Source organism: Leopardus geoffroyi, chromosome A1 (genome assembly GCF_018350155.1).
Source record: "Leopardus geoffroyi isolate Oge1 chromosome A1, O.geoffroyi_Oge1_pat1.0, whole genome shotgun sequence".
Lineage (NCBI taxonomy): Eukaryota > Metazoa > Chordata > Mammalia > Carnivora > Felidae > Leopardus > Leopardus geoffroyi.
The window spans coordinates 231,606,170-231,629,360 of NC_059326.1; the positions used below are offsets into that span (position 1 = coordinate 231,606,170).

The window sequence follows — 23,191 nt, forward strand, 5'->3', positions numbered from 1 at the left end:
CGAAGCAGGCTCTAGGTTCTGAGCTGTCAGCACAGAGCCCGACGTGGGACTCGAACTCATGAACTGCGAGATCATGACTTGAGCCGAAGTGGGACGCCTAACCGACTGAGCCACCCAGGCGCCCCATGATTTTTATATTTTTATATTGCCTCGATACACTGTGCCATTAATTGCATTTTAAAAACAAGGCTCGTAAAACTTAATGTAGGTTTTTGTCTCTTAATGTTTTACTTCAAAGAAAAAATAGCAGAGAAGCAATGCATTTTTCAGGCTCTCAGATATTAGCCTTATGTTTTCCTTTAGCTTTTTTCCCGTAAAACTGCGTTTCCGGACGATGTCTGGTGTTTTGCGTTGCTCCCCTTCTGATTTCCCACCTTGAGAGCTGGCTTCTGTGGGTGTTTTGACAGATGCCTGGCTCACACGGGCTCTTGTGGAGCGTGGAGATTTCTTGACTCCCCTGTGTTACTGCTCAGGCTATTAACAGTTCCTTAAATGGGGCACCGAGACTCCGCTCTCAAGTCAGCACTGGCCTTTTCAAGTTTGTCGGCCACAGCTGGCAATGCTCATAGCACTTCCTAAAGCTCTCAGAACCTGGTTCCACATTTAGCTGCTTCTCGGGAAAATGCTGGCATGGTTAGGAAAAAAGAAAATTCTAACTAGTTCTGGGCTCGAGGCAGTGAAAAGAAACGTGTACCGTTTTGTCGTTTTTGGTTCGTTCTTGGTAAGCCACTTTGGGGCCCAAGGTGAGGGGCCCGAGTTCGACAGCCATGAAGGGCGAGCTAGAGAGGGTGCAAGGTAGAGGCATAGCCCCGCCGCGAAGTGAGTGACTGCCTGCCGATTGGCTCCATCGCAGGACCAGGTCATCGTCACACTCCTCCAGGACCTCCTCTCCAAGACCAGCATGGCAGTCACTTGCTTCTAAGAAATATGCCATTGTCCCTGGACGCTCACGTAGCTTGGCTGCGGGACAAGAGGGCTGCCGCCGGGCTTGCTGCGGCACTGGAGGGACCCCGGGACGGACACTGGCCCCTTGCGCATCTAGCTTATGCCCCCAGCTTCCCAGCCCCATCCGTGTGGCCAGGGCCTCACCTTTTGGAAAAGCAAAGATCGGATGAGGGCTGGGCTCAGGGGTTTGACTCCACCGTTCTGACTCGGCTGGGTCTACAGGTATATGCTGAGGCCACCGAGAGCCTGGCCACTCTCGCCTGGGGAGAGCTTGGCCAGGAGCTCTCTCTTGCAGGGCCTCGGGCATGAGGGTCTCTCTTGCAGGGCCTCGGGCATGAGGGTCTCCCGGGGAGGCCTGCAGGTCTTAGCCTCCCTGGGGATTCCAAAAGCTGAGCTGCTGGGTGGCCGAGCTGTGAACAAAAGACCTTGTGACACAGATGTGAGTGGGAAGCAAGGCTCAGCCTCTCCTCTTAGCTTTCTGTTTCTAATCGCTCTGTAGAATACGTCTTCAAATCATGACAGTGACCGAATTCCCTAGGTTTTAAGATTTCACTGATGGCAAAACACACGATCAGTTCCATAACAGTATTTGTGCATGCGTGTCTGGAGAACGAAATACCCTTGAAGATGTACAATTTGACTGCAAGACACATTCCAAATTTTAGAAGTGATAAAATGTGATGAAATGGCAAAATGCTTCAGCTCAAGGAAATGTGGTAGAAAAGATTTCCGGCTCTGGACTAGAGCAAGACCCGCTCCCTGGGCAGCTGTGGAGGCATTTTCGTCTTGCAGGTTAGTTATCCCTTTTCCGGCAGCGGGTTTGGGTCTGCAATTACAGGATCCGGCGTCAGCCGGCGGGTCTGGCACCGCGGCTCCCACAGGGCAATTTGCGGCTGTAATTTCTTGCTGTTGTCTGTTCTGCCGCCCATCTAGCTAGCGCCGAACCCACTGCGAGCCAGCGGACCCCTAGGGAGCAAATTTGCAGGAAGATAAATTCTTCTGTCCCTGCCTACATTTGAATGCTATTGTGGAAACCGAATAGAATACAGATCACCCCTCCCCTCCCCCAAATTGAATTCTGTGTACCTGCTCCGCTAAGTAGAAAATTGCATATCAACTGGCGGTTCCTAGACTGGGCTCTGTCTAGACACAAAACTTGCTTACAGTTTTTCACGTTCTTGGTCATTCAGGCGTATGAAACCCGTTGGCCCCAGTCATTTCCGGACTCGGGCGTTTTAGTCCGGAGGAAGTTCCCACCGCCTCCTGTCGATCCTAGGTCGGTGCCACCCCCAGATTCTCGACGGTGCTGTGGGTAGTTCCCCGTTGCTGCTGTCTGCATCCTCAGCTGGAACTTCTTGGGCAGAGGGACGGGGGTCTCCTCTCTGCAGTCGTGGTGAGCTCGGGTGCTGGCACACGGGTTGTTCAGCACTTGCGTGGAGGGGGAACTGTCCAGCATGAAAACCTCTAAAGATCCTTATGTGGCCTTAACCCGGGAGGGGAGTCCATTGCCCCTCTTATGACATGTAGGGCGTGTGGCTGAGATGTTAACAAGTGTGTAAGTGCCGCTCAAGCCCTATTTTCTCCTCGATGTAATTGCTCAGAAGGCCCTTTGCCTCTTTTTCCTCAAAACCCCCAGTAGAGGCTGTGGCCGGCGGAGCCCGGAGAGGCTGTGCCCCGTAGCTGTGGCAGTTCTGTTCAGCCTTCAGGCGGCTGCACGATTCAGCCAAGCAGGAAGAGAGAGGCCAATCACAGAGTGAAAATGCAGGGACGTGAGCGTCCAATCCAGGAGCAGGGCCAGTTGCTGGCGGAGTGGGTGGCTTCAGGCACCGGATTATTTGGGGATTGCCAGGAAGACCAAAAACGGTTCCCCCACTGGTTTAATGGCACATTCATTTTCACCATTAGTGCTTCATTCCTTTGAGGCTGAAGCCTTTTATTTTCAAGAGTCCTAAGTAAATAAAATGCTGTGATGGGCACATGTGTGGGGGAGGGCATAAACTGAGTGCCAGAGAAATTAAAACACAAAATCTAAATTCTGTCGCGAGATAGCGTTGCCGAGAGGAGCCTTTGCGTGCATTCTGAGACATCTGAAAATCTCTTGGGGGCCAGGGTCTGGGGATGGGGCCTGAGCTGTGTGATTGGCAGAGGACAGAACCCCACATATGAGGCCCTACCCTTTATTTTCTCTGTGAGTCTCATGGTTTGGTTGGCAGCTCTCACTGCTTCTCTGGGGTGGTTTACCCTGGGGGTGTCACATTGTGAAAATTGGAGGGGACACAGTAATGGGGGTAGGGGGACGGCCCTACTAGTGTTGAGTGACTGCCGTCTAGGAGCACTTAGCATCCCGCAGTGGCTGGGGCGGTACTGCCCATCGAAGGGCTGCAGCTTTCCGCAAGCTTCCTGCCAGGAAGGCAGCCACCGTGTCCATCATTTTGCTTGGAACTTCACTGGGAGTTACCACCTCTGTCACCTGCCCCTGTGGCTTTTGTGTCCTTGAGGATTTTTTTTTTTACAGTTTATTTTATTTTGAGAGAGAGAGAGTGCATGTGCATAAGTGGGGGAGGGGCAGAGAGAGAGAGAGAGAGAGAGAGAGAGAGAGAGAATCCCAAGCAGGCTCTGCACTGTCAGCACAAAGCCCAACGTGGGGCTCGAACTCACAAACCGTGATATGATGACCTGAGCCTAAATCAAGAATCAGATGCTTAAACGACTGAGCCACCCAGGCGCCCCTGTGTCTTCTGAGGGTTCTAAGGATAGCGGCAAGCACTGACTCCTGAATTACATCCCCTTATGTTCTCTGAGCATTTCTGTGTTGAGATATGTATACATTGATCACAAATTTATTTTCTCCATTTTATTACCATTGGGACATGGTGTTGATTATTTTAAAAATTGTTTGTGTTAGGTTACACACACACACACACACACACACACACATCTCAACCATCTTAATCATTTTAGAGTGTACAGTTATGTGTACTAAATATATTCATATTGTTGAGAAATAGATCTCCGGAAGTTTTCCATCTTGCAAATCTGAAATTATACCCGGTTAACCACATCGCCCCATTCTTCCCTTCCCCCAGCCCTTGACAACCACTGTTCTACTCTCTGTCTCTACAAATTGACTACTTTGGATACCGCATATAATTGGAATCATATAGAATTTGTCGTTTTGTGAGTGGCTTATTTCACTTAGTGTAATGTCCTCAAGGGTCATCCGTGTTGTAGCGTGGGACAGGATTTCCTTCCTTTTTCAGGTGGGATAATACTCCGTTGTATGTATAGGCCACGTGCTGCTTGTCCATTCATCCATCAGTGGACATTTGGGTTGCTTCACCTCTTGGCTATTTTGAATGATGCTGCTATGAACACGGGTATACAAATATCTCAGAGACCCTGCTTTCAGTTTCTTTGCCTATGTTCCCAGAAGGAAGACTTCTGGGTCATGTGGTAGCTCTACAGTTAATTTTTTAAGGAACCTCCATACTGTTTTCCTCAGTGGCTGTGTGATTGCACACTCTCACCAACAGTGCACGAGGGTTCCAATTTGTCCGCATCCTCGCCAACGTCTGTTATTTTCTGTTTTAAAAAAAATTTTTTTTTGATAGTAGTTATCTTAGTGAGTGTTGTTTTAGGTTATGTTTTGCATGAATTCTATCTCCAGATAGTTAAGGGGTAGACATAAAACATCTGTTACCCTAACGGGTTGACAACAATACCTCTAGTGTCTTTCTTCATCACTTCACAACAGTCCTGTCCACCTGCTATCTTTTTCTTACATTTTATTTTAATACACACACCGTCGCATTAGTGTTGAGCGTACAACATAGTGATTTGACAAGTGTGCACGTCATGCTGTGTTCAAAGGGTGGCTGTCCTCTGTCACCATATAACACTATTACAGTACTGTTGACTATATACCCTACGCTGTGCCTGACTTATTCCTTCCATAACTGGAAACCTGTATCTCTCATTCCCCTTCACCCATTTTGCCCGTCCCTGACTCTCCTCCCCTCTGGCAACCGGCAGTCTGTTCTCTGCATTTATAGGTCTGTTTCTGCTTTTTTGTTTGTTTGTTTTGTTTTTTAGGTTCCACATGCACGTGAAATCATATGTTCTCTGTGTTTCTCCGACTGACTTATTTCACTTAGCGTAATACCCTCTAGGTCCATCCACGTTGTTGCAAATGGCAAGATCTCACTCTCTTACGGCCGACGAATAGTCCACGGTGTATATGGACCACATCTTCTTTGTCCGTTCGTCTATCGATGGACGTGTGGGTTGCTTTCATATCTTTGGCTCTTGTAAATAATGTTGCAGTAAACATAGGGATACATAAGTCTTTTTGAATTAGTGTTTTCATTTTCTTTGGGTAAATATCCAGTAGTGGAGTTACTGGATCCTATAGAATCTCTATTTTGAAGTTTTTGAGGAACCTCCATGCTGCTTTCCACAGAGGCTGCCCCAAAGTCACATTCCCACCGACAGTGCACAAGGTTCCTTTTTCTCCCCATCGTCACTGACACTCTTTTTTATTCCTTGTCTTTTTGATCACAGCTATTCTGACTGTGGTGAGGTGACATCTCGTTGTGGTTTTGATTTGCATTTCCCTGTTGATTAATGGTGTGGAGCATCTTTTCATGTGTCCATTGTTCACCCGTATTCTTCCTTGTCAACGTAGTATCTTTAAAATTTTGTTAGAAAACAACCTCTCCCATCTTTCTCTCTAGCAATGCACTGCTTCTCCCATACCTGGCCCTTGGAGCCAGGACAGCCTCCGCGATTTTCTTTTGTTGCACGTGGCATTGTGTTTCTCAGTATATATTTTTTTTCCCTTCGTGGAAATTAGTGATCGCTTTCTATTCAATAGGAGAAGAGAACAGCTATTTGGGCATTGAGCACGTGACCATTATATACAATGAGTGTTAAGGAGTAATATTTCCATGGCGGAGGAAGAGTGGATTTCCTGGTGGACACAGCTCTTGGTGATACAGCAGAGTAAATCTGGGCCCCTTGAAACATGACTGGGGGTCTGGGGCTCTTACCTGTTGTGGACTTGTTGGCCACCTAAGTCATGGCAATGCAACACCAGCACAGAGCTTTCTGGAAACGTCTGAAGTAATGTCATCACGTGGTGAGTTAAAAAGGTAGAACGTTGTGGGGGTGAGAATGGGAGCGACAAGACTTTCTGGTCTGTGGACAGACATAGAAGCAAGCCTGCTTGACCTGTTGGCCCCAGGACTTCGGTCTGGGGGTGCACTCAGGGAAGCCTCCTTTTTGCACTAGCCCTGGGCTCATTCTCAAGTTTTCCCTCCGCCCTTTGTACGTACCCCCTGTGCTCAAACATGGCAAGCCATTACAGGAAAGCAACCTGGGATGCATTTAGTAGCTGATGTTTCCTTAATAACCTTCGGTATAGGTCCCCCTGAAGAAATTATTCTTCGATGTGCCAGGGACCCAAAATATATATAAAAGAAAATCATTACAGTATTTCACTTGAGATTGTGCAGATAATGACAAGTTCCTTTTTTTTTTTTTTTTTTTTTTTTTGGTACTATTTATGGCTATTCAATTAAACTGCCACCAAACAACAGTGAACCCACCACCATTTCTGAGTGTGCTATCTTGGTGTTTGTAGCTCACCATATGTTTGAAGTATGACATAATCCTTCTGGAGCACATTCACTTTGTTGCTTCCCAACTCCAATGGAAGCAGTTAAGTCTGTCTCCTTTTAGACAAATTGTTAATGAAAAGGTAGCTGAACAATCATTTTCTTGTAATATGCAATTCCGTCTCCTTAAATACAGGAGCCTGACAGACCCATTCAGCAGTTAGTACTTTCTCTATACAACTGAACTCTGTCTGACCCTCCAAAACTAACCACTGGAGCAAAAAGAGAGAAAGAAGGGGAAAGGCAGCTAAAAATAAACACTCACCTGTAATACGTATAATCCTAAAAATTGAATGGAAGGTATATTTTACTTTATTGTTTTCAGATAACGTATGAATAATTGCCTACTGCTGCCAAGCCCATTTTTATTGATTTTAAAGTATTTCACGATGTTGGCGCAATGTTTGGAAAATGGTGGGGCTGTCCGAACGACTCGGAATTTAGAGTCCTGAGCTCTCCTCTCTTTCAGCAATGAGTCAGTGCCGCTGTGGCACAGATGCGCTGTGGCTCCCTCCTTCCCAGGGAGCAGCGGAGGCTTACTTTATAATTGATTTGACTTTTTATCAATTTCCCCAAGAATTTCTTTAAAAAAAATTTTTTTTAATGTTTATTTTTGAGAGAGAGAGACAGAGACAGAGAGACAGCGAGTGGGGGAGGAACAGAGAGAAAGGGAGACACAGAATCTGAAGCAGGCTCCAGGCTCCGAGCTGTCAGCACAGAGCCGGACGCGGGGCTCCAGCTCACGAACCGCGAGATGGTGACCTGAGCCGAAGTTGGACACTTAACCGACTGAGCCGCCCAGGCGCCCCCCAAAAACATTTTTTTAAAAGTAGGCTCCAAACCCAGCACAGAACCCAACACAGGGCTTGAATTCATGACCCCGAGGTCAAGACCTGAGCTGAGACCAAGATTCAGAGGCTTAACCTACTGAGCCATCCGGGTGCCCCTTAAATTTCTTAAATAGAATTGAAACAAAGACAGCTTACGTCTCATTTTTAAATACAAATAAAATAGTGTCTTTTTAAAAAAAGTTTACTTATTTCAAGAGAGAAAGGATGCACGCTTGCGAGCGGCAGAGGGGCAGAGAGAGAAGGAGAGAGAGAATCTCAAGGGGGCTCTGCACTGTGAGTGCAAAGCCCGATGTGGGGCTTGAACTCATAAATGCTGAGTCATGACCTGAGCTGAAATCAAGAGTCGGACGCTTAGCCGATTGAGCGACCAGACGTCCCTATGAATACAATATTCTGATAGTGTCTTTAGGATGTAGTGTCGAATCGTAATGGCTGGTATTTATTGAAAGTTTATTCTGTGCCACCTTCTACCCAGATGTCTGTGTACCTCACCATTGGAGGGTGGATGGGCTATGAAGATCGCCCCCGTTTGATAGATGTAGAAATGTGGGTCAGAGAGGTTAATTGACTTGCCTAAAATCACCCAGCAATTTTGTGATAGAGCCACCTTCTGCACTCAGGAAGACAAACCCTGGGACAGAGGTGCTTAACACCTGTAGGAGCTGCATCTCTGCCGAAGATCGCTTTTTATAATAAAGCCTCATCAATTCACACTAATTTGAGGATTTGAAGGAGAAGCAGTCTGAATGACACAATGTTTGATCTCTGTATCCAGCGTGGGGCTCGAACTTACAACCCTGAGATCAGGAGTACTATGCTCTACTGACTGAGCCAGCTGGGCGCCTTGAAAGACAGAATGTTTGAAAAGAAATGCAGTCTTACCTCTCCAGAGAGATGGTGGCTGGAGTAAATTAAGTGAGTGTTTTAAAATTAGGGAAGCGGTCTTGAAGATCTCATTTTACAGTAAAGAAACGCATTTGGTCTTTGAAATAATAAAACACTTCTTTTTAAGGTCTTGCATTCATGATTCTAATCCACATTTTTTCATAGTACAAATGTAAACGTATGGACTAAACAAACATTTACAGTGTGGACCATGTAAGTGCCTTGGGAAGGTAGGTGTTTTGAGAGTGTAGACTCCAAGCTCTGGGCTGGGTTCACAGGCTTAACTCCGTTGCTTGATAGCTATTTGGCCTTGGGCAAATTTCTTTATTCCTCAAGCCTCTGTTTCCCCATCTGTCAGTGAATCTGATGATGGAACCCACTCCCTAGAGCTACATACACTGGCTACATACACTGGATGTGGATCATCTGGACAGATAGGTACTCAGGACTTTGCTCAGTGCCCTGAGCAGAGGAGGGGCTCACCTGGTGTGAACTTCCATCACTGGCACACAGCAATGAGGACCCAGGGCTACGGAGCAGGTGGGAGACAAAGACACATCGTGTACCCTCTCTAGTGAATCACGTGTGCGACCGTGTGGGAGGTCGGGAGTCTGGAAGGATGGGACGTAGCCAATTGCAGGCAGCCTCATGAAAGCTCTGGGCTCCATTCTGTTGGCCCCAGGGAGCACTAAAGATTTGTGAAGCTGGGGAGATCAGGTAGGATTTAGGGAGCATGATTCGATAGAGAAGAGACCTTGGTGGGAGGGGAACAGGGAAAGAAAATGTTTGACAGGTGCTCACTGGGCCCCAGGTGGGAGGGCAGGATGGGGGTGCCCTGGAGGCCGGGGGTTCCCACCATCCCAGGAGACCACGTAGCTCCTGGGGGCTGCCTCCCTGTCACCAGGCAGTAACCTCCTCCCGAGGGTCTCCTTTACTCATAGAGGATGCAGTGGCCACGCTGACCATTTGCATTTCACGTTGTGAATTGGTGAGTCTGGGTCTAGTTCACATATCGTTGCCTCGTTAGCAAGAGTCAGCCTCTCAGCTCCGCACCCTCTGATACTCTGTACAGACGAGCCTCTGGGCTGCCCAGCTAGGGATCAGGCCAGACCACGGAGAATTCTCCAAGGTGGGTGCTCCCTGAAGGCTTTCCTGGTGGCCAAGCTGGCCTTCCCTCGGTGATCCCTCCTTGTGTCCAGCACGCCTTGTCTCAGGTACTGTGCCAGTTGCTGAAGGCGTCCCCGTGTCTCTGACTTTGATCTGGAATTCCAGACTCAGGTTTCCACTTGCCCTTTAGGTGACCATTGTCAGTCGAGCTCCTTCCACTCACACCCTATTCAATAAAGCAAACCTCAGACCCTTCCTCCCCCTGAGTTAGGCCCTGGCACCTCCTCTCTTCACTTGTGACATGGCTTGTATCCCCTTTGGGGAAGGCCTGGGGCCCCGATGTGTTCTCCTGGCTTTAGTCTTCCGTCGGTAACACTTGACTTTCATCGGCTCTACCTCCCGGATTTCCTTAAGGTCTCTAACATGGTCTCCCTCTTTGGGAATCTCAGCGTTGGCTTCCTCTGGCAACACCACTACTCCAGTGTGGTGTTCTCCCCACCCCTCTCCTGGGACCCGTGCACATCCCACACCCGCAGCCTGGTTTGCCTCAGTTTGACCTTTGGACCTCGCCAATGGATGTTCAAAGTTATGTGTAAAGTAAGCATTATTCTGACCCCCTTGCTCCCCAATTCTGTTTTTCCTTTGACATTCTTGGATTTTAAAAAATGGCGCGATTCCCTTTTCTCTGCGCTCAAGGTAGAAACCTTGTGGACACTTGTCTCTCTCTTTGCTCACATTTGGGCACCAAGACCTTGGTGAGTCCTCTTCTTTTTTTATTATTTTTTAAAGGTTTATTGACTTTTGAGAGAGAGAGAGAGAGAGAGCGTGAGTATAGAATCTGAAGCAGGCTCCAGGCTCTGAGCCGTCAGCACAGAGCCCAACGCGGGGCTCGAACCCACAGAATGCGAGATCGTGACCTGAGCCGAAGTTGATGCTCAACCGACTGAGCCACCCAGGCGCCCAGGTGACTCCTCTTCTCAAATGTCACTCACAGCCAGCCACTGGGTTCTGTCAGTGACTTCATTCAGAACTTGGGGTTTATACCTAAGTACAGTGATCGCCTTTTAGCTAGCTGATCTCCTTGCCTCTGTTCTGTTCTTTTTGTTTTGTTTTGTTTTACCTCTTTTCTTTGTTCCTGTGCAAAAAAACCCCCCAAAAACAATAGCAACAACCAACCAACCAACGAAACCAATACAGCATCAATACAAAAGCTCTCGGCTTCATATTAAAGAATGTTCATCGTCATCTGGCCTTCGCGTTTCAGCTACTTGCCCTGTTTTACAGTTGAGCCACACCACCTGCCACCATGCCTTTATTTCCTGGAGAAGTCGTGTATTTGTGCATTTGTTTTGTTTCTTAAATGCACCTGTGTACTCTTACACCAATTGGAGATGCCCCCTCTCGTGCCCCAGCTTGTTGATGTTTGCTTGTTGACCTCATGTTCACAAACGTTTGATTCAAATGGGCAGTGGCATTAGACTCTGGGCTGCTGGAAGTTAGGGTCTATGCATTGCCATGTTTGTACCCGTGCCCAGTGCTGTGCACGGCTGCAGCAGTCATTCGTACACGTGTGAGCAAGGTGGGGGGGAAAGGAAGGAATGAATCATGTCAAGGAAATGGAATGGGTGGCAGTATGCCATGGATGGGGCCGTGAAGACGCTTGAAGAACAACCACAGTCAGTGTGCTGTAACAGCTCAGAACTTTGTGATCGACTTTTACGTGCATAGAACTTTGCCCTGTTGCCAGCGATTTTTGGAAAAGCCACAGCCCTAATGCTTAAACACATCGCTGTGATCCGACTCTCCATAAAGTGGTTATTAAATTGTGTTTTGAGGCTGGGAAGTGCACATCAGCGACATGCTTAAACTGTACAGCCGCCGCGTAACAGGAATCTAGGCCTATCTGTATGCAAATACAATGCTTCAAGTTCATTATTGTTATTAGGAAATGGAAATACAGCCAGAGCAGAAATAACAGTATATTTCCCTCTGCCTGTGTTGTGTTTTTGTCAATGGGGCTTCTGAAGGACTGTGCATTTACTAACCCATTAGAATGAGTGATTTTATATCCTAATGTAAAATTAAAGGAATTTAAGTATCTGCCTAGGAGATACACTTGTTTAAACCTATATTAATGTCTCTGTTGGTTATGTTGGCTAGGTTGGTGCTATGCTATTAGCAAAGAAAATGTCCCAGCCGTGTGTATACTTTCTAAATCTCAATGTATTTATTTTCTGACAAGTAACAGAGCTGATTTTCTTCTTTTCCATCCAAAATGTAAGACGTAGGGACAATATAACTGTTCTTAAATGCAAAGCATACTGTCAATCCTTTATTATTAAAAAAATCTCATTCCTTTTATCTCATTCTGCCTTTTCCTTCTGATGGACACTCTTGGCTTCTCCTGGCTCTCATGTTTGAGGCAAGTAATTTCTTTTTAACAAAATGTATTAAGTTTTTAATTTTCTTTCCAGTATAGTTAACAGACAGTGTTATATTCGTTTCGGGCGTACAATATATGTAACACCTGGTGCTCAATACAGACGGTCGCTCCTTGCTCCCGATCCCCTCTTTCACCCATCCCCCGAGCCACCTGCCTCCCCTCTGGCATCACCAGTTTGTTCTCTATAGTTAAGAGTCTGTTTCCTGGTTTGTCTCTTTCTCTTTCTTCCTTTGTTCATTTGTTTCTTAAATTCTACACATGAGTGAAATTGTATGGTGTTTGTCTTTCTCTAACTGATTTATTTCACTTAGCGTTATACTCAAAAACTCCATCCATGTCCCTGCAAATGGCAAGATTTCATTCTTTTTGGTGGCTGAGTAATATTCCAGTGTGTGTGTGTGTGTGTGTGTGTGTGTGTGTGTGTGTGTGTACATCTTCTTTGTCCATTCATCAGTGAGTGGACACTTGGGTTGCTTCCATCCTTTGGCTATTTAAATAATGTTGCAGTAAACAGAAGGGTGTATGTATCCCTTTGAATTAGAGTTTTTGTGTTCTTTGGGTAAATACACAGTCGTGGAATTACGAGATCATGTGGTAATTCTATTTTTAGTTTTTTGAGGAACCCCTGCACTGTTTTCCACAGTGGCTGTACCAGTTTGCATCCCAGTCAACAGTGCATGAGAGACCCCATTAATTTCTTTTCCTTATCCGCGCAGTATTTACTGTGGTGCCTAGCAGGGCCTCCCCTGGATTGTGTGGGATCCCAGGCAAATATTCTTCTGTGGCTCCTGTCCATGTGAACAGTGTGATTGAAAAATGTGTTGTAAAATGTATGGGCCCACTGAGGTGTATGGATTTATCCATGAAGGTTTAGAATAATGGGTAGAAAAGAGATACGTGCTTATTTCTTCTCCAGTCAGTGCACGTGGTGCTTCTTTCTTCCCTCCGCACACCCTCTCTTCCTGGTAATCTTTATTGCCAAAGGCACCATTCCTCGAAAATTCCAGGTCTCCCACCCGTTACTCATAACACCGTGGCTCTTTGGAACCGATTTGTATCGAAACAGTACAGCTTATCTTGCCTCTGCCGTCCCCCGGTCCATTTCCTGAAGGCTGGCTATGCCCTTACTCATGACACTGTTGTCGTCGATAATGCCGTCCAGGACCAGTGTCTTCCGGGGATCCTCACAAGGGGGTCATTGTGCTTCGTCGATGATGACCCCAGATACACACCTTACCCGGAGGATGCAAAAAAACTGGAATGGCAATTTGCTTCTGGCCATGGTAACCGTACTAACTGTATAGCAGACAGAAAGAACAGCGTATCTTCTACCCATGTCCTCAGTCTTCTTACACCCATTACCGCATGCTTAGGATGGGATCGCTCAGTGTTGATTGCACCCAGCCGTGGGGTGAGCTGAGTGGCCCACTGGGGGCAGAGGATCCGCCCCTCATCCTGCGGGGCTCACACTGACCCAGAAAAGTACAGCTCCCAAAGATTCTCACTGTATTTACTGTCACTTCTGTGAAAGTGTCAATCTCAAGTTTTGCAGCAGTCTCCTTGAGTTTTTCCCAGAAACAGTCCGTTAGGTAGTCCCAGATGACTGAGAACCTTGACAAATCCTGAATTTCCAAGAACCTGACAAGTTTGTACAAATAGCATCTGTGTGCCCCAGCCGTGGTGCACGTGCATGTGTGTGCGTGTGAATTATTGTAAGTGCTCAGCCGGTCTCGTGATTTTCTGCATCCATTTGTGAAGTGTATCTTGCTGTTGATTTTCCTTTTCCTTCATGAGAAAATATTCATGAAAGACTTAAAAATTTTTTAAAGGGATGTTGCTGATTGGGGAAGCCGTGTGTGTTGTGGGGGGGGGGGAGGTATTTGGGAACTCTGTACTTTTTACTCAATGTTGCTGCAAACCAAAGAGTGCTCCAAAACATTAGCTTAACAGGAAATAAATAAAATAGAACACAAGGCTGACCCAGAAGAGTGCTGTGTCACCACATCGATTGGAGGTGGAAGGGAACATTGGAAAACTCGACGTGTTACGGGCCAACGGTCTGAAAAGCCCCGGGAGGAGATGGGGGTAGACAGCCCTTAGGGACTGCCTGACATGTGGCGTGGAGCCTGCAGAGGAGTTAGTGTGACCCTCCTCCAGGCCAGGGTACAGGACACCTGCCACCATCCCAGCTGCCCCCCGGGTGCTGTGGACTAGAGGCAGCACTGTGGTGGGAGCACAGATGGGTAAGAGTCAATTCATAGACCTGCACACTCGGCTCAGGTTCAAGGGTCGTACGTGACCCTTGGAGAGCTCAGAGCCCTGAACTCGTCTTGTGTCTGACGTGAGTGAGGCTTTCCAAAATTAGCACATCATCACCATTCCAGCAGCCTGGTGTCACCGTAACCCTTGAAACCAACATGGCGCTGCCCCGTGGGAGTGACCTGCTGGCCAGGCTGCCCTCCTGGAACCAGAGCCCAGCCGTGGTCCAGCAGAGTGGAGAAGTCCTCGGGGCATCCTGTCAGCCCCCCGTCAAGGTGAATGGGGGGCAGCGAATAGAGACATGGAGACAAAGGGGCGTGTGGGTCTGGGCCGCAGTGCCAGCCTGGCACCGTCAGTCTTGGCCAGGCCTGGCCAGTGGAGAGGAACAGAGTATGGTGAGGAAGGTGCTTCAAAGCGCGGGTCTCTGAGGTCTGGGGTTGGGGACAGTGCCCTGCTTGTCGGCGTCTACAGACGGTGCCCGAAGTTCTATTCGTGACACAGTGGCGACAGGGGTATAATGTCGACGTGGCCCCTGCCTTCAGGCAGTTTGCCTTCTGGGCTTGTCGACAGATAGACCACCTTAAAGTTTCTGTTTTCCTTGTGACTCTGTTGTTCTTTCTTCTGAGACTCAGGGTTCATGCATGCATCGTGAAGGTGGGCGCTGCTCTAGGGGACAGCTAGAGAGCAGTGTGCAGGGGCAGGCACGCTGCACATTCTCCCAGAGTGGAGCCTTTCAGACCACAGGGTCTATGAAAAAGATGTGTTTGCTTGTGCTTTGCTTCATTCCCCATCTCTCTTCTCCACCAGTGGTTAAAATACCAGAGGCTGATGTCAGCACCGTGTTCGGTCTATCCAGAGGTCCCCTTCGACCCTTGGATCCTGCTTCTCTGATTGGCCCGGCTCCTGTTGCTCATGTGGCCTCATCATCAACACAGAGCTGCCGTGTACAGTTGTGCAGGTTGTGCATTGCATGATGGCGCCCATTCCCAGGGGTCACCACTCACATCACAGACGGTGCAGATTTGTGTTTTTTACTCAAGTTTTCCAGCAGGTGGCAGTCAATGTCTTGGTCTAACAAAGATTGGTATATGATAATGATTTTTTTTTTTTTTTTTGATGGAAGTCTCGAGGGGGTCCCTTTTAATAATTTGCAGGAAAGTACCATATGGGCCAGCAATGCGTTGGATTACATCTGCCCACTATGTCTGCTGACCAACCTTCATTTTTCCTTAGTTAACTTTGGAGACAGCAACAGTTCTTCCTCATAAATGTACTGTGAGGCTGAGATTAACATGGGAACAGCGGCTGGCACAGAGCAAACTCTTGGGGTAGTTAGTGGGCTGGATAGTGGCCCCCAAAATATATGTCCACGTTGTAACCCCAGGAACCTGTGAATATGCCCTTATTTGGAAAAAGGGTCACTGCAGATGTAATTAAGCTGAAGGTCTTGAGGTGAGACCATCTTGAGTGATCTAGACAGGTCCTAAATCCAGTGCCCTTGTAAGAGACAGAAGAGGAAAGAGAGACACACAGAGAAGACGGCCTTGGGAAGTCAAGGCAGGGTTTGGAGTGGGGTGGCCAGAAGCTGAGGATCACAGGGAGCCCCAGGAAGCTGGGGGAGCAGGAAGGATCCTCCCCTAGAGGAGGGAGTGTGGCAGACTTCTGGCCTCCAGAACTGGGAGAGAGGAAATTTCTGTACCCGGTGTTTGGTACTTAGTTACAGCAGCCCAAGGAGACCGATGCAATCAGTACCTGTGATCTCACTGTTATTATTATTGTTTTATTATTTTTTATATCAATTTTTTAATGTTTATTTTTTTATTATTTTTTTATTTATTTTTTTTATTTTTTTTATTTATTTTTTTTTAATTTTTTTTTTTCAACGTTTATTTATTTTTGGGACAGAGAGAGACAGAGCATGAACGGGGGAGGTGCAGAGAGAGAGGGAGACACAGAATCGGAAACAGGCTCCAGGCTCTGAGCCATCAGCCCAGAGCCCGACGCGGGGCTCGAACTCACGGACCGCGAGATCGTGACCTGGCTGAAGTCGGACGCTCAACCGACTGCGCCACCCAGGCGCCCCTTAATGTTTATTTTTGAGAGAGAAAGAGACCGAGTATGAGTGGGGGAGGGGCAGAGAGAGAGGAAGACACAGAATCTGAAGCAGGCTCCAGGCTCTGAGCTGTCAGCCCAGAGCCCGATGTGGGGCTCGAACCCATGAACCATGAGATCATGACCTGAGCAGAAGTCGGACGCTTAACTGACTGAGCCACCCAGGCACCCCTATTTTTTTTTTTTTTTTTTTTAATTTTAGATAGAGAGCATGTGTGAGTGGCGGGGAGGTGTGGAGAGACGGAGAAAGAGAGAGCTCACATGAGAGAGAGGGAGGGAGAACCTTAAGCCCAGGGAGAACCCAACGCGGGGTTTGATCCCAGGAACCTGGGATCATGACCTGAACCGAAATCCAGAGTCGGAAGTGCCACCGACTGAGCCACCCAGGTCTCCCTTGTTGTCCTGATTGATGTAATGTTCTCACTGTTCACAGAGAAGGAGGCCAGCAGCCATGGCTTCACGGAGACCAGAGGTGCTGGGAAGGGCGGACAGTGTCCCCTGCGACAGTTTAGGACAGGGCAGGCAACACTTTTCTGTAAAGGGCCAGGTAGGAAATGCTTGTCTCAACCGCTCAGCTCTTCGGACCCTGAGAGCAGCCGCAGGACCACACACGCTCGAGGGGACGACGGACGTGGCCGGCACCACATCTGGGGCCGCACGACTCTGAGGGTGGAGAAATGACTCGTTACTGTTTGCAGCGAGGGAAGCGCAGAACAAAGAGTGTTGAGAAAATTTATGGCAATTCGATAGAGTAATTTTATGTCTACTGAGGCCAATCATAAAAAATTTAGGTAGGTATTTTGTATGTCTTTTCACTTCCCTAGGAATTTATTATTGTTAATTTCATGCAAGTATCCCAGCAGGGCAGATGAGATGTAAACGCTCGGTTTGAGAAGCTTCGCTTTGTGTAGGACACTCTCCTGTGCAAGAAGGCATTGCTTACCCCTTTTGGGTGCTTGGAAAAATGAGTGGGTCTGGCCAGACTCAGCCCTATGGGCAGCCCAGGAAGTGGAGAGGCCATTCTTAGCAGTGCCCCTGGCCTGGGAACCTGAGGTGGCTGCCTGTGGACTGGCCTCCAGGCCTCATCCACAGACCCTGGCCCAGGATGTGGTCGAGTCACAGGAGGGTCTGCGCTGTTTGATTGAATCCACCATGCAGGGCGGGGCAGAGGGGTGATGGGTGGCCAGCCTGGGCACCTTGAACATGAGGTGAGGACTGGCTCTGCGTGTGGGTTTTGGGGTCCCACCCGCCGGCTGTAGTCACCTCCCCAGCCCTTTCCCACCCTGTGTGGGACTTTGATGAAACTCACGCTCCCTGTGCTGTAACTGCCTTCCCCCGTGTCCTTCATGACTGCCGGACTGCGGCTCCTGAGAGAGGGACACCGGTGCCTCGCCGTCCTTGGGGCTAGGGCACCTGCGCTCCCCTGGCACACAGTAGGTGCTCAGTAAGTGTTTCTAGAAGAACCACCTGAAGAGCAATCAGGCAAGACAAAGAAAACAAAGGCCTCCAGATTGTAAACGAAGAAGAAAACTGTCACTTTGTGTGGATGATGTGATACTATGTATAGAAATCCCTAACATCCCCCAAGAAACTGTTAGAAGTGATGAACAAGTTCAGTAAACTTGTGGGATGCAAAATCAATATGCAGAAATTTAAAAAAAAAAAAAAAAAGAATGCTTGGACAAACAGGTCTCCTTTGCTCAGCCAAAGGGTAGCAGCAGCTTCATAATTTGCGGGTGAATGTGAGCCCTTCAGGTGCAGCGAACGTTCAAAGAGCAGTGGGCCTGAGCGTCGCTCAGATTACGAAACCCGGTGGGAGAAAGCGACCAGTGCTGCTGGGTGATCCCGAACAGTCGCTGCCCGGAGGCCGTCTCTGTCCCCGTCTCCTCCCCAAGGAGGTCCCCCCAACACTTCCGGCTGCTCTCCCACCCTCCCAGGCCCATTGGAGCACCAGTGGCTGCCCCTTGCAGCCCAGGAGAGAGTCAGGGTGGGGCCGCCGGAAGGTGCCTTCCCCCCGCAGGAGCCAGGACTCCAGGGCAGTCGTGGGTTTGTAACTTCAGATAAAACCAGGGGGAGGTTTCAGGTTGGGGGCGGGGGGACCGGATGCAGATCCCAGCAGGCCTGGAAGACGGATCACTGTGGAACATTCGGACGGAGCAGAGCAGAACATGAAGTTGGACTAGTTCTCTCTTTTAGAACCAGCCACCCTTCCACGTGCGGTCTTTTTGGTGTCTTCGTTGTTGACCTTAGATTCTCAGGGCAGCTTTAGCTCATGTGTCAAGTAAACACCCAAGTCTCGATGGCTGGACCTAGTGGTAGTTGCTTTCTTGCAACGCAGTGAAGGCGTTCCTGCTGACTCAGGGACCCGGCCTCCTTCCTCTCGGGAGTCGGGGCTCCTTCCTCTGGGGAGGCGGGGCCTGCCTGCCCCTGCATCCAGCTGGGGTGGGGGGGATAGCAAAGCGGATGGAGATGGGCCTCTCACCTACCGTGTGGTTGGTGAGAACTAGGCCCCTTCTGTGAGCTTCCCCAGAGCTCTGGAGGGGAGGGGCTGTGCCAGGGACACGCCAGCACCGTGTTTCCTGTCCCGCCGCGGCTGCGCACAGAGAGGTGGCCAGTGGGAGAGGAGATTCCCCGGAAGGAGACCTGGGTTCTGCTAGAGAAGGGGGTTGATGCTTAGCTGGCTTGGATGACTGATGTCCGTCACCGGGGCCCAGGACAGTGAGTCCCCCTGGAAGGAGGCGGATGGTGCAGCCCTGGAGTCAGGGGTGGGCGGGTGGCTTCCCTGGCAAGGCAGAGCCGGAGGGGTAGCACAGAGGAGATGGGGCAGCGGGGGATCACACGCGGTGCCTGACTTCCGGGCGGGGAGAGGGGTGGGCGAAGGAGGGTGTGGACGTGTAGAAACACTAGAAGCCACCAGACACGGCCTTGTCTCCCATAGAAGTCTGGAGAAGGTGCTGCAAGGACCTACCTGGGACGCACTGGAGAGAGCAGCGGCGTGTGGCTTTAGCTCCTTGGTCCCGTTGAAGACAGAGGCAGCGAGCAGCCCTGACCCCGCTCCTCTCTGTCCTCCTCTGAAGGTGCCTGGGGTCAGATGGACGCTCCATTGCGAGAAGCACCTGCCCTGCTCCCCAGAGCACAGAAGGCACGGGTGAGCCCAGCCTTGGTCTCCTGGCTGGAGATAACCATCGTGAGAAAGGTCCTGCCCCGGCCATTCAGGGAGCCAGGGTGACAGGCAGGGCCCGGAGCCTCGCTCTCCTCCGGCCCCCGAGGCCCTTGCTTATTCCCATTGGGCAGAGCGGCGGGTGCCCGGTCTCTGGCTGAGGGATGCGGTGCGCCTCCCCAGCGCTCCCTATGGCTGCTTTGTCTCATCACCTCACGGGTTTTTTCCTCCCAGCAGCTCTGAATTTGTGGCTTCTGTGTCACCTGTTTACAGATCCGGAAACTGGTTCACGGAGTGATTTAAACCCCAGACCTGCAAATATGTTCTGGGAAAGTGCGGGGCGGAGGCTGTCTTTCTGTCTGGTTTATGGCTTCCCTCGCCAGGCGGTATTGCCTCCGCCCTTGGCCTTGCCGAGATTTTATAACCGGCACGCATCCTGGGTCAGGCAGAGACCTCCTCGGACTCGCGGGAGAGAGGACGCCAGCCCCGCTTTCTGCGTGTGCGGGCTCTTTTTGTGCTCGCCTGGATGCAACGGTCGTAAGCAAGACTCCGGTAAATAAATAGTTCAGTTCCCACCGAAATTGCCTATGCTGGAATTTCTGCCTTTAAAGGAAACATGAATAATGACTGGGACAGAGCATTCTTTTATTTGAACCCGGATGCGTTTAACACAGACAGTGGAAATGTGAGAAAGCCCCGGCTGAGTGTATTCTCTGGGTTATAAATTCCTTTTCTCTCTGATGCCTCTGCCTTATCTGGAGGTTCTCTTGGCTGCACTCTCTTCTTTCATTTCTGTCTTCTTTATTCACTGTGTTCCTTCTTTTCCCCGATTTTACTAGCTCAGCAGCTGCAGGTGAATTGAGCCAAAAATACGCTCTGGGTGGCGAAGAAATGCACTTTGCTCCGTGGTTGCGCTCCCTCCGAGCACACTGGTCCCCTTATGTAACTCTGTCCTTTTCAAAGTCAGCTCTGCCACAGCTTGCTTAACAAAAGTACAGCGCATGACACTTTCAAAGGACGGGGCTTCTGCGGCTTTTGTTTACTGCCCTTGACACTGAGCACCTTTCACAGCTTACCCTTAATGTGTGTTCCTTGGTTGTGTCTTCAGGATACTTCAAAACCCATTATTATCATTATTATCATTTTCCCCACCGAAGGGCAGTGTGACTGGATGCATTTTAAAACAGCGAGTTCCCTTGGAATAGTTTAATGAGCAAGCAGTTTTCTTGCTGGGGCCGGAAATAACGGTGGCTTTGGCAACATGGGAATGTAACTGGTCACTCACGTCGCTCTCAGAACTCATATTCGAGGGAAGCATGATATGTGCACTTTGGGGAGATTTGCAGCTTTCTTCATATAACCTAAACCTACCTGGAAATCGTAATTGAACTTGAAAACACCCACAGCTGTGGTTTCAGCTGTGCAGAGGAGTGAATGGAGGTCGGAGCCGGGGAAGGTAGGGTCAAGCGAAACCTAGAGAAAGAGGGCGAGGAAGAAAAATACGTCAAATGGCAGAGATAAGCCCAGATTTATCGGTTGTGATGATATCAAAATGAAACAGAATTGAACAAAATGACTCTGCAAGTTTTAAAATTAATTTAAGAAGATAACGTAGCAATATTCATACAGATAAACCAGAACTCAAGATGAAAGGTATTAAGAGGGACGGACACAGACATTTCATGTTAATAAAAGTGCAAATGCACCAAGGAGATATCATAGTTTTGATGCTGTGTACAATTACCGCCACAGCTTTGTGATGTGTAGAGTACAATGTCCTTGGATTGGGAGAAATTGGCAAACCCAGAATGATGGAGATTTTACCCCACCCCTCCTGTAGCAGGCAGAATGGTGGCCCTGCAAATATGTTCGTGTTCTAGCCCCTGGAGTCTAAGTATTTCTTTATTAGGAAAAAGTCTCTGCAGATGTAATTACGTCAGGAGCCGTGAGGTGAGGTCATCCTGGATCATCAGGTGGGCCCTACGTCACAAGTGTCCTTACGTGAGAGAAGCAGAGGGAGACTAGTGTACATGGGGCAGGTGGTGTGGAGCCAGGTGGAGGGGTGGGTGGGGTGATGTGGCCTCCAGTGAGGGATGGGTGCCAGGTGCCAGAGGAGGCGCCGGATGAATGTCTCTCGGGGTGTTAGGGGGAGCGCGGCCTTGCTGACACCCTGATTTTGGTCTTCTGGCCTCTGGGACTGTGAGAGAGAAAATTCCTGTTGGTGTAAGCCACTACGTGTGTGGTGATTTGTTACGGCAGCCACAGAAGACCAACAAAATTCTCAAAGATGGACAGATCGAGTAGAAGAGTCACTAATAAGAACATCAAGGATTTGAAGAATTTAACTCTACATCCAACTGAGTGTACTCAGTCTTTGTGAATACATAGGGAGGTTCGCAAAAATTAACCACGTCATAGTCAACAAAGAACGATATGCAGTTTTCCAAGGTTAGAGTCATCGAATCCTATTCTCTGGGGGCAGTGTAACAAAGACAGTAACTGCCAACAAAAGGATAGGCAGAACGTTCCCCGCATGCGCTGGGAGGTTAAAAAAATACCTTCTAAATAACTCACGTTTTAATGAGAAAATCAAAATGGGAGTTGAAGTACCGAAAGCCAAATGACTTGTAAAGGTTCTTCACATAAAGTTGGGAGATAAAGCTTAGGGGGTCCTCACAGGGGAATTTGCAGCCAGAAGTACATTTATTAGAAAACAAGAGGGGCGCCTGGGTGGCGCAGTCGGTTAAGCGTCCGACTTCAGCCAGGTCACGATCTCGCGGTCCGTGAGTTCGAGCCCCGCGTCGGGCTCTGGGCTGATGGCTCAGAGCCTGGAGCCTGTTTCCGATTCTGTGTCTCCCTCTCTCTCTGCCCCTCCCCCGTTCATGCTCTGTCTCTCTCTGTCCCCAAAATAAATAAACGTTGAAAAAAAAAAATTTAAAGAAAACAAGAAAGATTGAAAAGAAATTAGCTAAGCTTTCAGCTTGAGAAACTATAAAAGGGAACAAGAAAACAAATCTAAGGAAAGTAGAAGGAAGGAAAGAAAAGCAGAAAGTCCACCAGAGTTAATCAAAAGCTAGTTCTTTGAAATGATTAGCAAAACTGACAAACTTTTGGCAATTTTAATCAATAAGAGAAAGTAGGCGTACATAAATAAATCTCATAAGGAAACTGAAAAGATCTTTGGATGTATTTGACCCTTAAAAACTATAAAAGAATTGAATATTACTTTCTATTTATTTATTTACTTTGAGACAGAGAGAGAGAGAGCATGGCCGTGTGGGTGAGGGGAAGAGAGAGACAGAGAATTCCAAACAAGCTCTACACTGTCAGCATGGAGGCCTACGTGGGGCTTGAATTCAGAAACCTCGAGATCATGATCTGAGCTGAAATCAAGAGTTGAACGCTCAACCGACTGAGCCACCCAGGTGCCCTAATATTTTTTTTTAAGTTTATTTATTTGAGAGAGAGAGAGAGAGAGAGAGAGCATGAGCAGGGAAGGGGCAGAGAGAGGGGGAGAGAGAATCCCGAGCAGGCTCTGTACGGTCAGCGTAGAGCCCGATGTGGGGCTGGAACCCATGAACTGTTGAGATCATGATCTGAGCTGAAGTCGGACGCTTAACCGACTGAGCCACCCAGGCGCCCCTGAAAGAACTGAATGTTTTTATACTAATACACTTAAAAAGTAGCTGGTATTGAAAACTTCTTAAGATAATGTAAACAATCAAGTTTGATCCCAAAACACGAATAGAGAAAC

The 23,191-nt window shown here is 48.6% G+C and overlaps 1 protein-coding gene across 6 annotated transcripts in view; it reads left to right on the plus strand.

The window, feature by feature from the left end:
- The window catches only part of ATPSCKMT (ATP synthase c subunit lysine N-methyltransferase), a 249,332-nt gene that overhangs the window by 72,258 nt on the left and 153,883 nt on the right, over positions 1 to 23,191 (plus strand). The window lies entirely within an intron of this gene.